This window comes from Scylla paramamosain, unplaced genomic scaffold, assembly GCF_035594125.1.
Source record: "Scylla paramamosain isolate STU-SP2022 unplaced genomic scaffold, ASM3559412v1 Contig17, whole genome shotgun sequence".
Taxonomy (NCBI): domain Eukaryota; kingdom Metazoa; phylum Arthropoda; class Malacostraca; order Decapoda; family Portunidae; genus Scylla; species Scylla paramamosain.
Window position 1 is genome coordinate 137579 of NW_026973682.1, and position 12484 is coordinate 150062.

At 41.9% G+C, this 12484-nt stretch overlaps 1 protein-coding gene across 2 annotated transcripts in view; it reads right to left on the reverse strand.

Annotated features, from left to right (window-relative positions):
- Positions 1-5157, reverse strand: part of LOC135097335 (uncharacterized) — a 119273-nt gene extending 114116 nt beyond the window's left edge. For both annotated transcript variants that reach the window (XR_010265614.1, XM_063999131.1), the window contains exon 1: positions 4912-5157. The gene's annotated coding sequence lies outside the window, so the exon portion shown is untranslated. The remainder of the gene's footprint in view (positions 1-4911) is intronic.
- Between the last annotated feature and the right edge of the window lie 7327 nt (positions 5158-12484).

The following is a 12484-nucleotide window of genomic DNA, read 5'->3' on the forward strand; positions in this document are numbered from 1 at the left end:
AGAGTCGGCCGCGGGGAGTCCTGGGCCTGCTTCCTTTGTGGCCTGTGAACCTCAGAGGGAAGTTACAGTAGGGGGGGTCAAGTACCGCCCGCCGCCTCGCTATATTCTTTACTTGTATAAAGCTGCCGTGCTGTGGACAGACACGTCATTCTCGAGTATCTTACTTGGTTATTGACCCTTCAAGTACTCTGCTTATCTGCCCGAGTATTCAATATTTTTTTTTCATTTATTTTGATTTCGTAATTAACTATTTACTCATTTGTTTACTTATCTACTTATTCATGCGTTCGTTTCATTAATTGTTTGCCTATTTAGTTACTTTTAAATGTGGAAACTGGTCAAGAACACGAGAAGATGCAGAACAGCATTTCAACTGCCATTAAAAAAAAAAAGCTCGAAAAGTTTAAGTGTTGAATGGTCGCGGTTTTATCCTCAAAATCTACCTTCTGTGGATGAAAGAGAGAGAGAGAGAGAGAGAGAGAGAGAGAGAGAGAGAGAGAGAGAGAGAGAGAGAGAGAGAGAAACAGCAGCAGACAGAGCAGCAGACAAACACACCGTACACAAAAAGAAAGACAGACAGACAGTAAATACAGTCACACAGACACACGCCTTCAAAGTGAAGTATCAAAGCGCTCTCTCTCTCTCTCTCTCTCTCTCTCTCTCTCTCTCTCTCTCTCTCTCTCTCTCTCAATCTAAATCTAAATCTACCTGTATTTTCTTTCTTTTGTAGCGCCATTACTGTTTTTTTAAGGTTCGCTTTGTATCGCCTGACCAGGAGAGAGAGAGAGAGAGAGAGAGAGGAGAGAGAGAGAGAGAGAGAGAGAGAGAGAGAGAGAGAGAGAGAGAGAGCACTTTTTACTATGCCAATAAAATTAAGTACATACGCTACACACACACACACACACACACACAGGCCATAGAGAACGCTACACACACACACACACACACACACACACACACAGGCCATAGAGAACAAGAACAGACGAGCGAGGGAGGCGAGCGAGGAACCATGAAACTAAAAAAGAAAAAATACAACTTTCTCCGCAGCAGAGAAAAACACACACACACACACACACACACACACACACACACAGAGCCATAGAAAGACATGATGCATATTTTTGAGAGAGAGAGACAGACGAGACAAAAAAAAGCAGATAAACACGACAGATTTTCGGAATTAGAGAGACAAACTCAGACATACAGAAATAGACGGACAGAATCTTCATGTTTTGCAATACTGGGGTAGTGTATTCCATCAAGCATTTCGCCAAATCACCGGGAAGAGGAGGAAGTTACTCTAATAAACCTACGAGAGAAATAACTTGCGTGGGGGAGGGAGAAAAAAGTGAAAAAAATAAAGCTGGAGAGAAAGAGCAGTTTTTCAGTTCAGAGGATCGACGTGGCGCAGCGGTAGAGAGAGAGAGAGAGAGAGAGAGAGAGAGAGAGAGAGAGAGAGAGAGAGAGAGAGAGAGAGAGAGAGAGAGAGAAACAGTAGAGAGGAAGAATAAATATAGAAGATGGAAGAAAGGGATGGAGAGAAAAACGTGGGTGGGAAGGGTGCCTGAGAAGGAGGGAGAGAGAGAGAGAGAGAGAGAGAGAGAGAGAGAGAGAGAGAGAGAGAGAGAGAGAGAGAGAGAGAGAGAGAGAGAGAGAGAGAGAAGAGAGAGAGAATAAAGAGGAGAGAGAAGGAGAGATGAATAAGGGAGGCGATAGAAGGAAAGGGTGAGGAAAAGTGGTTCGGGAAGGGCGCCTGAGGAAGAGGCGGGGAAATATTGCGAAGGGGAATGCGGGGAAAAAGAAAAGCATCTCAAGCAGAAAGGAAAGAGAGGGGAGGAAAAGTGGAGGAAGAACAGGGAAGCGATCTGAGGGAGAGAAATGGGGCGCGGTGATACAGAAGCAGGGATGGGGTGATGGGGGTGATGTGAGGCTGGGAGAGATAGGGAGAGGGAGGGGAGGGAGAGGGGAGACGAGGAAAGATGATGAGGTATGTAGGGTACGAAGATAAGAGGGAATGTTTACATGATGGAAAGAGGTGTGTGTGTGCGCGTGTGTGTGTGTGTGTGTGTGTGTGTGTGTGTGTGTGTGTATACTCTTGTAATTTCAGATAAGGCATATATATATACCTGGGAACGGTCACACTTACTTCCATTCATAATCTCTGGAGTATTTCATAGCAATCAACAGCTAATGATGGAATAGTTCAAGGATTATACAACATTAATTCGTAACTTTTGACAAGGTGATGGGATCTGAGCGTCTAACTTTACATACGCGTACGCTTTCCTGTGATACAAAAAATTGAGGGTTCAGCGTTCAAAATGATAAGCATGATGACGAAATTTTCTTTTGAATGGTCAGTCTGCTGGAAACGAACCTTTCAAATACAATCCCTTCCCTTACACATTCACCAGGAAAAATACACAGTGCGAGGCTCGGTGCAGACCACCTGAACTGCGCTGCCTTTGTTCTTTTGTTTCTTTACCTCCGCGCTCCAGAACTGATGCCCACACAGCAGCACCAATACTAACTGGTCTGATTACCTCCGTGACTGATCTGATCAAATTCAATGTTAACGGCACGAGGAGGGGACGCACAGCTGGGCTCGGCCACATTACAGAGCTGATAACACAAGGAAATCTTGGGACGGTTCCCAGGACGTGTGTTCGAGTGTAACCTTTGTGTCTTTTCAAGCATACGAGTCTATGTGGCTTTTCAAGCATACGAGCATTTCAAAGATAAAAACTCCATTTCATAGCTATGAAATTATGAAAAAATATGCTATGACTCGTGATATTACAATATCTCTATATCTTGATTTCAGCAGGCGAAAATGTAGCTACATACCCGCCATTAACAACCTTATTACCGAGTCTGTTCATTCGCTCATCACTCATTCACTTATCACTCCACATTATCTAACAGGCGTTAAATTCCAAGACCCGCCACGTGCCTCGAGATCAGCAAAACCCGGGGATGCTAACACTGCAAAACCACACACAGCGAAGCATCGTAAAGTAGTAGAGTCTCGGGGCAGATGCTGAGTACAGCGTCTATTGCAAGCATGATGAAGGCAGCGAGTGAAGCGTGAAATGCGTGAAGCGAAAGCGCGGTACGCGCCAGTACGGGTACACCCAATAACGGAAGGTCTAGTCTGGCTGAGGAGGCGAGGCTGATATGGAGGAAATGCTGGCCTATGTTCAGAAACTCTCTGCTTTCCTACCATGACTATTTTCAAAGGCCACAGATGATTAACAGTATTCAAGAGTGTTTCTCCTGTTAATAATGTAGAAAATGTTACTCTGTCTCTAGAAGCATAAAAACACTCTTAAAAATCCTTTACATTCTGAAACTTTTTGTAATTATGGAAGGTGTGGTGAAGGGTGTCAGAATATGGTCCATTACCGCCTCCGTCACAACGCCCGGGTCACTGCAGCCAGCCAGGAAAGTATTACTCTGATAAATCTTATACGACTTCATGCTGCTGAGGACGAATTGTTCATTGCCACCCTGTTGCTGAGGCGTCTTGCGTTAGCGAGTCTTGTTCGTGGCACTAACACTGACAAACGTCTAACACCAGCAACATACTATAAAGAATATCAACAACCAACACTGATATCGCTAAGGAAGCTCTGACACGAATAGAATTATACACCTGAGCACATCATTAGAATATACAGCGCAGTGTGGCGTCCTTGTCTAGCCCAGGTGTCATTCGTTATCCTCATTATATATCTATTTATTATTTATTCTGCTCATGGCGTGCTGAAGAGAACAAGAAGGATGCGACAAAACAACAGTCCCTGTAGAATACAATACATGACACGTTCTAGAGCACATGAACACAATTGTCACTAGACCACTAGAGTTTTCATCCTTGTCCTTGAATTTATCTGGTCTTAATTTTCCTATAGATTCTGCATTAACATCTCAATAAGTAGCATTTAGAGAAATCAGTTGGCTTATCATCCCTGTTCTGGAATTTCCCCAAGTAATGTTCCCTATTCATTCTACCCGAAAAATCTGACAAGTGAAACCATCGTTGCTGGCTGGTTACAGTGGTGGTGATTGTTTTGGTTACCTTGTTAGTGGTGGTGGTGGTGGTGGTGATGGGGGTGTGTTGGTTACATTAATGGTGGTAGGGTTGGTGATGGTGGAATTGAAGGTTACAATGGTGGTGGTGGTTGTTACAGCAGTGGTAATGGTGATGGTGATTATGCTGATAACGACCACCACGGCCATTATAATGACTGTCACGTCGTTCACACCACAATGGCAGCCACTCACGCACTCTCTCTCTCTCTCTCTCTCTCTCTCTCTCTCTCTCTCTCTCTCTGACATTCACCAAGACAGACATGACCTTCGGTGACCTGCTCCAATGACCCCCCTCCTCCCTTCCCTCACCTCCTGACCTTTTCTTGACCTCTGCACCTTCCCTTGATACAATGCCCTTACTTCTTGCCTGACCTACTCTCTCTCTCTCTCTCTCTCATATCAGTACAAGAATATAGGAAGTCAAGCATGACTGTCACTGCATCACGCTGTCCCCTCAACCCTTTCCTCCCATGCCCTCCTCCCTTACAAGTGCAATGATACACGCGACTAAACTATTGAACAATGGTAACGACCAACAATCATTGCCACTAAATACAATTGCAAATAACAGCTTCAAACTATCCGTGACACCACTGCACGATATTCATATGTACAGCATCACGGAAAACACAGTAGCGGGGATATAAGGTGCCGTGGGGAGCGGCAGGCTGTGGGGGGTGGGGGGAGGGGACTAGTATCAGTGACGTCACAAAGTCTACTTACCCTCAGTTATCATGTGAACACGTGTTATGAAATAAACAAACAAAACATGGTGACTGCACACCAAAGACAACAAACATGAATCAACAACTGTACCTCGCTCCTACTGCTGTCCGGCGTCGCCACGGAGTAAATCAGACAGGGAACACCAGGCCTCCAGCACCACACTCCCTGCTGCCAGCGCTCAGTACCCACGGCAAAGTCAGCTCCATGGAAGCTAGAGAGTCTAACGCTTCCTTTGCCTGCACTACTGCAAAGTACAATTAACGACCACTACACAAACTAATGACACAGGTGTTCAATTACTGAGGTGATGACCGCGCGGCGCCTCGTCCCTCGAGTGGTGACGCCAGCGTGGGACCTCCGCCTGGCCAATCTGGGACTCGGTTCCTTCTCGAGGTTCACTGCTTCGAGTCTTTCTCATACCTTTCTTTATTTCCTGTATCTGGTATGCCGGGATATGCCACTCAATTGCTGAATATTACACGGTATACAAAGGACGTATATGAGAGCATGAAAGGTCTACGAAAGGTTTATCTCAGCTCGGTTTCAAACATCGCTGACTTGAACCCATACCTCAAACGTCACATTGACAGATTCACCACCAAATTGTACTCCTGTAGTGTTCACGAGGTAAGTATGAGATTACACCTTATACAGAGAACATTTATCAGCATTGCAGGTTCAAGAAAGGCGAATTTTAGCTTGGTTTCAAATGGCAATCCATCCTGACCCGAGTCCTCAACTTTAGCATTACGTTGCCAGATTCACCACCAAACTGTATAAATGTACTATGTATGCAGTAAGGATAGGATTACACGTGTTTTCAATGGAGATATGATAGCATTACACGAATGTGAAAGATGTATATCAGCTTGGTTTCAAATACCTACTTACGCTTACTCCAATACGTATGTGTGTTGTGTATGTGTGTTGAAGTGCCACGTGCCTGATCCACAACCAAAGTGTATTGTTGTAGTGTGTATGAAGCAAGGATGAGATTATACCTCATACAAAGAACATTCAACCGCATTGCAGGGTTAAGATTACACACTATTCAAAGGACATGATACATTATTGGACTACGGAAAGTAAATCTTACCAAACGGGATCCACCCTGACTCGAATCCCTAAGTTGAAGCGTCGCGTTGCCAGATTCACCAGTAGATATCAATTCAACGCAAATGGTGACCTCCCAACACTATAAAAGAGAACAGAGAATACATACTCTTATCTACTTCTAAGTCATCACGTATCACGAGTGTCCAAACAATGAATAGCGTACGAATTATTTGTTAGATGTTCATTTTCTTGAGGCAGCGGCGACTCGGCACATCTAATCATCCTACTGAAACACTTCTGCGCCGCACCACCTCCACCAATCAAAAGGCTCTACGTAGTTAAAGTTACACTCATTTTTGAGGGTGTTTTTATGGTGATAGTGACACACTAACAAGATTTCCACATTATTAACAAGAAAACTTTTGAGAGAGAGAGAGAGAGAGAGAGAGAGAGAGAGAGAGAGAGAGAGAGAGAGAGAGATTTAACTTATTACGCTTGGCTTAGGTTAATATACAATGCTAAATAAGGTGATGAAAGAGAGAGAGAGAGAGAGAGAGAGAGAGAGAGAGAGAGAGAGAGAGAGAGAGAGAGAGAGAGAGAGAGAGAGAGAGAATGATTATGAAAAAAATACAATTCTAATTTTTGTGTGTTACTTTGAAATATCACCAGCATTTCTCCAACTAACACATTTTTATTATTTATAATTTAATTAATATTTTTTTTTATTTCGTTATCCACACTTAATTAGCCTGGAGTTTATATTTAGCGGTAATTAATTATCAGTATTTTTTGTTCATATATTTATTTATTTCATAGTATTTTTTGTGTTTGTATGTATGTGCGTGTGCATTTTTTACTTGGTACTCCATTCATTATTTGCATTTTTATTCATACAGTTGCATATATCATTGAATTTTGTTTCGCGCGCGCGCGCATGTGTGTCTGTGCGTGCGTGTGTGTGTGTGTGTGTGTGTGTGTGTGTGTGTGGTTTGTATGAAAAAATTATGTGCTATACACTTTAATTATTGCCATCCTAACAGTGCCCCATCATTATTGTTTATAGATTAGGTAGAGAGTGTCCAGCAACTAACCACAAGATGTACACAGACAAACACAATCCATCTCGTGAACAAGGAACTGTTATGAAATCCGCGAACACCTAGTAACTCACTACATCATGTTAAACTATCAATAAAACTATAAACATCTATGAAGACCGTAGTTTCCTAAAGAGCTTGTTTAACTATCACTAAATTCATGCAAACATCCTTGAGAACTCCAATATTTTCACAAAGCCCTACAAAACTATTACTAAAATCATGAAAACACCCTTGAAACCCCCAATAACTTCAGCTAGACCTTGTTAATGGTAAAGTTAATACGCTTACATCTTTAATCATTCAACATTATTACTAAAGATTTGGGATGCTGTGTCTGTCGTTTTTTCATAAATAAAATCTTAACAAAGCGTCGGACAAGGATGCTATTTTGACAGTGGATGTTTGAGACCTTGACCTAATTGGCAAAAATATTCGTTGGTGTCATATGGGGATAATAAAGGCAATTATAAGAGTAAATTTAGGGTAAACTTAGCTAAAACTTACAGGCACTGGTAGCGAGACTCAGTAAGTGTCGTCAAGATAGATGACCTCTTCACTGTGGACAGCGCAGTGAAGGGGATTTCTTAACACCAATAAAGTGAGTCATGTTCCCTTGTTTTGTATTGATAATGTTCTGACAAAGCTCATAGTCGCCATTATTGAAGATGGGCCTTCATGAAACACTACTGATATGCTGCAAGACTTAATAGCAATAGTGTAGGACAAGGACGACAGCCTTCCAGAGTGTTCCCCCCGCTTTACTTTCCATTACTACAGGAAGGAGGTGATTGCAACACAAGCACGACAGGAATGACAGCTTCATGCAATAAATTGTCAACATACTGGATACGCATTTTCATATATTCAGCTGCTTTACATATGTTATTGTCAAAATTATCTGGGGTTTTCTAATTAATATTTCTTTCACATATTCCATTTTGAAAGTGTGTGTGTGTGTGTGTGTGTGTGTGAGTCTAGCACCGACACCAACTCAGTGCACCTAAACACACTGAGCTGTAATGTGCTGTGATTACTGGTGTTGGTGTCACATGCTGTAATATAATTAATATTAACAAGTACCTCGTGTCATAATGATGGCGCTAACAATACTAAATGAAACACTTCATTATTCATGTTGTTATTATTTCTTACCTATTTGCTTATTTATATTCGAAATAAGCTCACACCCAAAGTCAGTGATAACACACGTCATCTTCCCACATCTCAGTATATTTGGTAACTTGAAACACAACTTGATCATCGAATGTGAGGCAAAAAATACGATGTTTATTCCTCTCCCAGCAATGCCAGCAAAGTCTAATCCTCTCTTTTTCCTCTCTATTCCTTTCTCTCACACAATCCAGCACTGTCCTTCATTAAATTTTATTCCTGTCCTTCCATTTCTCCTGTCATGTTCAAATCATCTCATTCTCTTCTCGACCCTTTTCTCTCACATAATCCAACACTCTGTCCTTCATTTATTTCCGTCCCTGCATTCCCTCCTTGCGTGCTCCAATTATCTGATGCTCTTTTCTAGCATTTCCCTCCTACTCCAACACTCTACTCTTCTGTTTCACTATAGGTTTATTTGACATGTTTACTTTCTTCTTTAATTTTTGTTCTTCTGTGTCGTGTTTGTGAGGTATTTTGAAATGAGATGCCTTGTCAATTGTATGATGGCGTGAAAATTGGTGAGGTTTGCGGTGTGAGAGTTTGTAACAGCGGAGGTAATAGTGGTAGCAGTAATGCTGGTGTTGGTGGTGATGATGCAGGTGGGTGTACATCGTTGAAACTGCGTCCGTGTATAAAGGAACACGTCCCTACATGTCGCTCTTCACTGCTAAGGCAACAGGCTACACAAGACGAGGCTATCTCTCATCAGCCAACACGCCGCGATCTTGTCACGGCGGCGTCTTCTTGTACCATTGAATCATTACTGAATATCTGGGGCCGTGTCGAAGGAGATGTCTGATATAGTGGTGACGTCAGCAGCGTGTGACATCACCTGCTACACCGCCACCAATTGTCCATAGTCTACTACAGTCTCTCTCTCGCTCTCGTGATAGCCCTTTCCTGCCTCTCATTTTCTTTAATTTCCTCTTCCTTTTGAGTCCCTCTTGCACTCAACACACTTCCTTCAGTTCCTTTCTTTTTCTTTACTTCCTTCGGACCTACATAATCTCTCTCTCTCTCTCTCTCTCTTTCTCTCTCTCTTGAACTAATGGTTGCTGTGTGTTGTGTAATCGTCTTTACTGAAGCCAATTGATTCAGATATTACCAGTATAAGAGAGAGAGAGAGAGAGAGAGAGAGAGAGAGAGACTGCTTCACTCACTGATTCACTGACAAACAAGAGGACGAAGCTGCTTCGCTTATATTTACGAACCATATTTAAAGGTCAAAAATACACACTATAAGAATATAAAAGACGCTGCAAGAAGTCAACAGCGGCAGTTCGTGTATGTATATACAAACGTAGGTCCAAGTATATTTCTTGAAAAAAATCACTTCAGCTAGAGCCTCTTGAAAGTAGTGGTGGTGCGGCGCGGAAGTGATTCAGAATAGGCCTATGTTGCAGACATTTGCCGCAAGAAGCATTGGCACGGCACTGCACCTCCAGCTGCGCCAGATAATTCTGTCACCGTAATTAATTACTCTTCAGATAAGGATGTTCATGCTGACTTGTGTAAATGTGTTGCTCTGCTTTCCAGGATCCTAGAGAGAGAGAGAGAGAGAGAGAGAGAGAGAGAGAGAGAGAGAGAGAGAGAGAGAGAGAGAGAGAGAGAGAATAAATAAAAAGAGGAAGAGAATTACATACTGAAAACTTGCTTTTATTATTGCTGCCACCACCATCGCTACTTTGGACGTGTGGAAAGTAAGGTGGAGGGGCAGAATACCAGAGTGGCAAGCATCTATTATTCCTACAGCATTATTAAATACTGATTGTGCGAACCTGCCCACCAATACACAGTTTTGCTATTACATATATACTGTTAACCTTACCTGCACTGGGGACAGACGGGAAATGAGAGAGTGTTCCTCGTGTTTGGTGATGAGGGACTAGACAGAGCAATGGTGTACTTGTAACACATGGTGTTTGATGGTGGTCACTATACAAATTATTTCTGTATATTGCTCGTTTCATATTTGTTTGTTTCATAGTATTTGCTCGTTTCATATGATAACTACCTGGGAATAATGAGTGTTAATGAGTGTTTCATTCGTGTATGAATCCCTCGAGCGGTAAACCGAGGGAAGGTAGCTCAGGGAGGGAGGTCAAGCCGGCAGTCTATCTGTGGTATAGCAGCCGCACACACCTTGTTGGATTGAAACCTGTGGATTTATTCCCTGTGAGCGCCAGAGATTGGTGAGTGTTCCTCTATTACATTTGTGATAGGATTAGGAATATATTAGGAATGTGTAGTAATTTGTTGCTTGTTATTCTCTCCTGTTGTATTTACTTTACCTTACACCTAGAACTGTTACATATATGTTGTGTTTTTGTGATATTTCAACGTAAATTGTCGTAGTTAGGTAATCGAACATTCATGTGAGATTTGTGACCCAGAAGGGTCTTTACACCGTAAGGATAGTCACCATAGCTTGTTAGCTAGTAGTTTATTTATCATCTAGTAGTTTATTTATCATGTATTTGTTATTTTTTTTCTTTTTGACACGTGTTCATAGTGATTTCATTAATGTGTTGCTCCAATGCCTTCATGTGGACTTTGTGATGTTACTTATGTTAATTTTGTATTGCATAGAGATTAATTAAGGGTCCTTTTCCAGTTGGACCGTTCACCCTCGCGTTCACCCTCACGTTCACCCTGTCGTTCACCCTCACGTTCACCATATGGGACAAGTAAACACGCACAAGAATGAACGAGTGTCAATAACGAGGCGTAATAATATACCAAGAAGAAATACCCTTGTGTGACGCCCCTGAGTGGGTGTTACAGTACTCATAACCTTACCTGCAGCTTAGACAGACGGGAACAAAACCAAGTATTCCTATATTACATTGTGTTTTGTCATAAGCAACAAGACAGAACAGTGGCGGAGGGACAGTAAACTTATTCAGTTAAATGTGCAGTCATGGTGAATAGTTGAGTAACATACCGCTCCGTGCTTACTGTTTTTAGTGTTATTCATCTAAAGTCCTTTAATGTGCTGACTAATTAGGATAAAGAGACTCGTGAGGAGGGAAGTTGTTGTGTGAACAGGACGTAAATGCTGCGTTGTCTGTGATGTATAAAAAATAAGAGTGGGAAGGGGAAGATTTTACGTTTGTTTCGTTTTAGCATGAGCGGAAGGTTCCAGCCAGTGTCATTAGTGCAATAAAAATTTTAACATAGGGAAAAGTGCTAGAGAAGCTTAACGTAGAAATATTCTGACATCAAAGAAAAAAGTTGAACAGAAAGATAATTTTTCTTTGTCTGAGCATGAGTGTTTGTAATCAGAATAAAAATGGTTCTGAAAAAAAAAATGTATGTAATGTTTCTGGATGAATTTTGTGAGACCAAACTAAACCGCAAGGGAGAAGAAAATATTTGAGTCAGATTTGAAGAGTAAAATCAGTCTTGGCTGGGAAAGTTAGTGGGAAAGAATGTAGTTAGGTACTTATTATGAACGATCCGCCGCTGGAAGGTTAAGAAGGTAAAGGAGGCGCATTATTTCAAGGATAAGAACAAAAACACACGAGGAGAGATAGATAAGCATTAGAGCTTATGAGCCTGCGAGTGGGAAGAAGTGGAGAGAGAGAGAAAATCCTTGGATTCCAGACATTTATTAGAAAAATTTTGCGAAATGAAGTGACTGCAATAAAATCTAACATGAGAAGAGAACAGTGGATACAGATGAGAGAAAAGAAGTGGAGAAAGAGAGGAGAGAAATTCTTTGCAGATTTCAGAGACTTAACAATATGTAGGAATTTTTAAACGGTGCAAGAGGGTGAACTGGATAACTGATGCCGAAATAAGAGACACTATAAAGAATGAGGGAGTTGGATAAGTGAAAAGAAGTAAACAAGAAATACATTCTTAGAGGTTTCACATACTTATCAGATAATGTTAATGGAGGTGAACAAGAAATACATTCTTAGAGGTTTCACATACTTATCAGATAATGTTAATGGAGTGAAGCTGACTTATCTAGGAATTTCAGGTGAAAAAAAATAACAAAACACCCCTACTTTAATATAATAGGTTGCGGAGGCAGAAAAAAGAAAAGGCCAGTACACATCTTAACCTAACAGAAGACAAGATGAAAGACCGGACAGCCGGTATTTCAGCTAGATCAGATTGCATGAGCTTGGGTGTTCTGGGTCATTGCCCTCAATTACAGATATTCTCCTTCCTCCGCCGCCGCCTCCTACTCGCTGCTGCTCATGATGGAGTGTGCCTCTCCCGTGTGTGTGGGAGGCTTTCACACACACGGGATTACCAAATAGAGTCGGGTCAAAATTCATCATCTCATTGTCTCCTACTACCGCGTACGCTTAATTAATCAC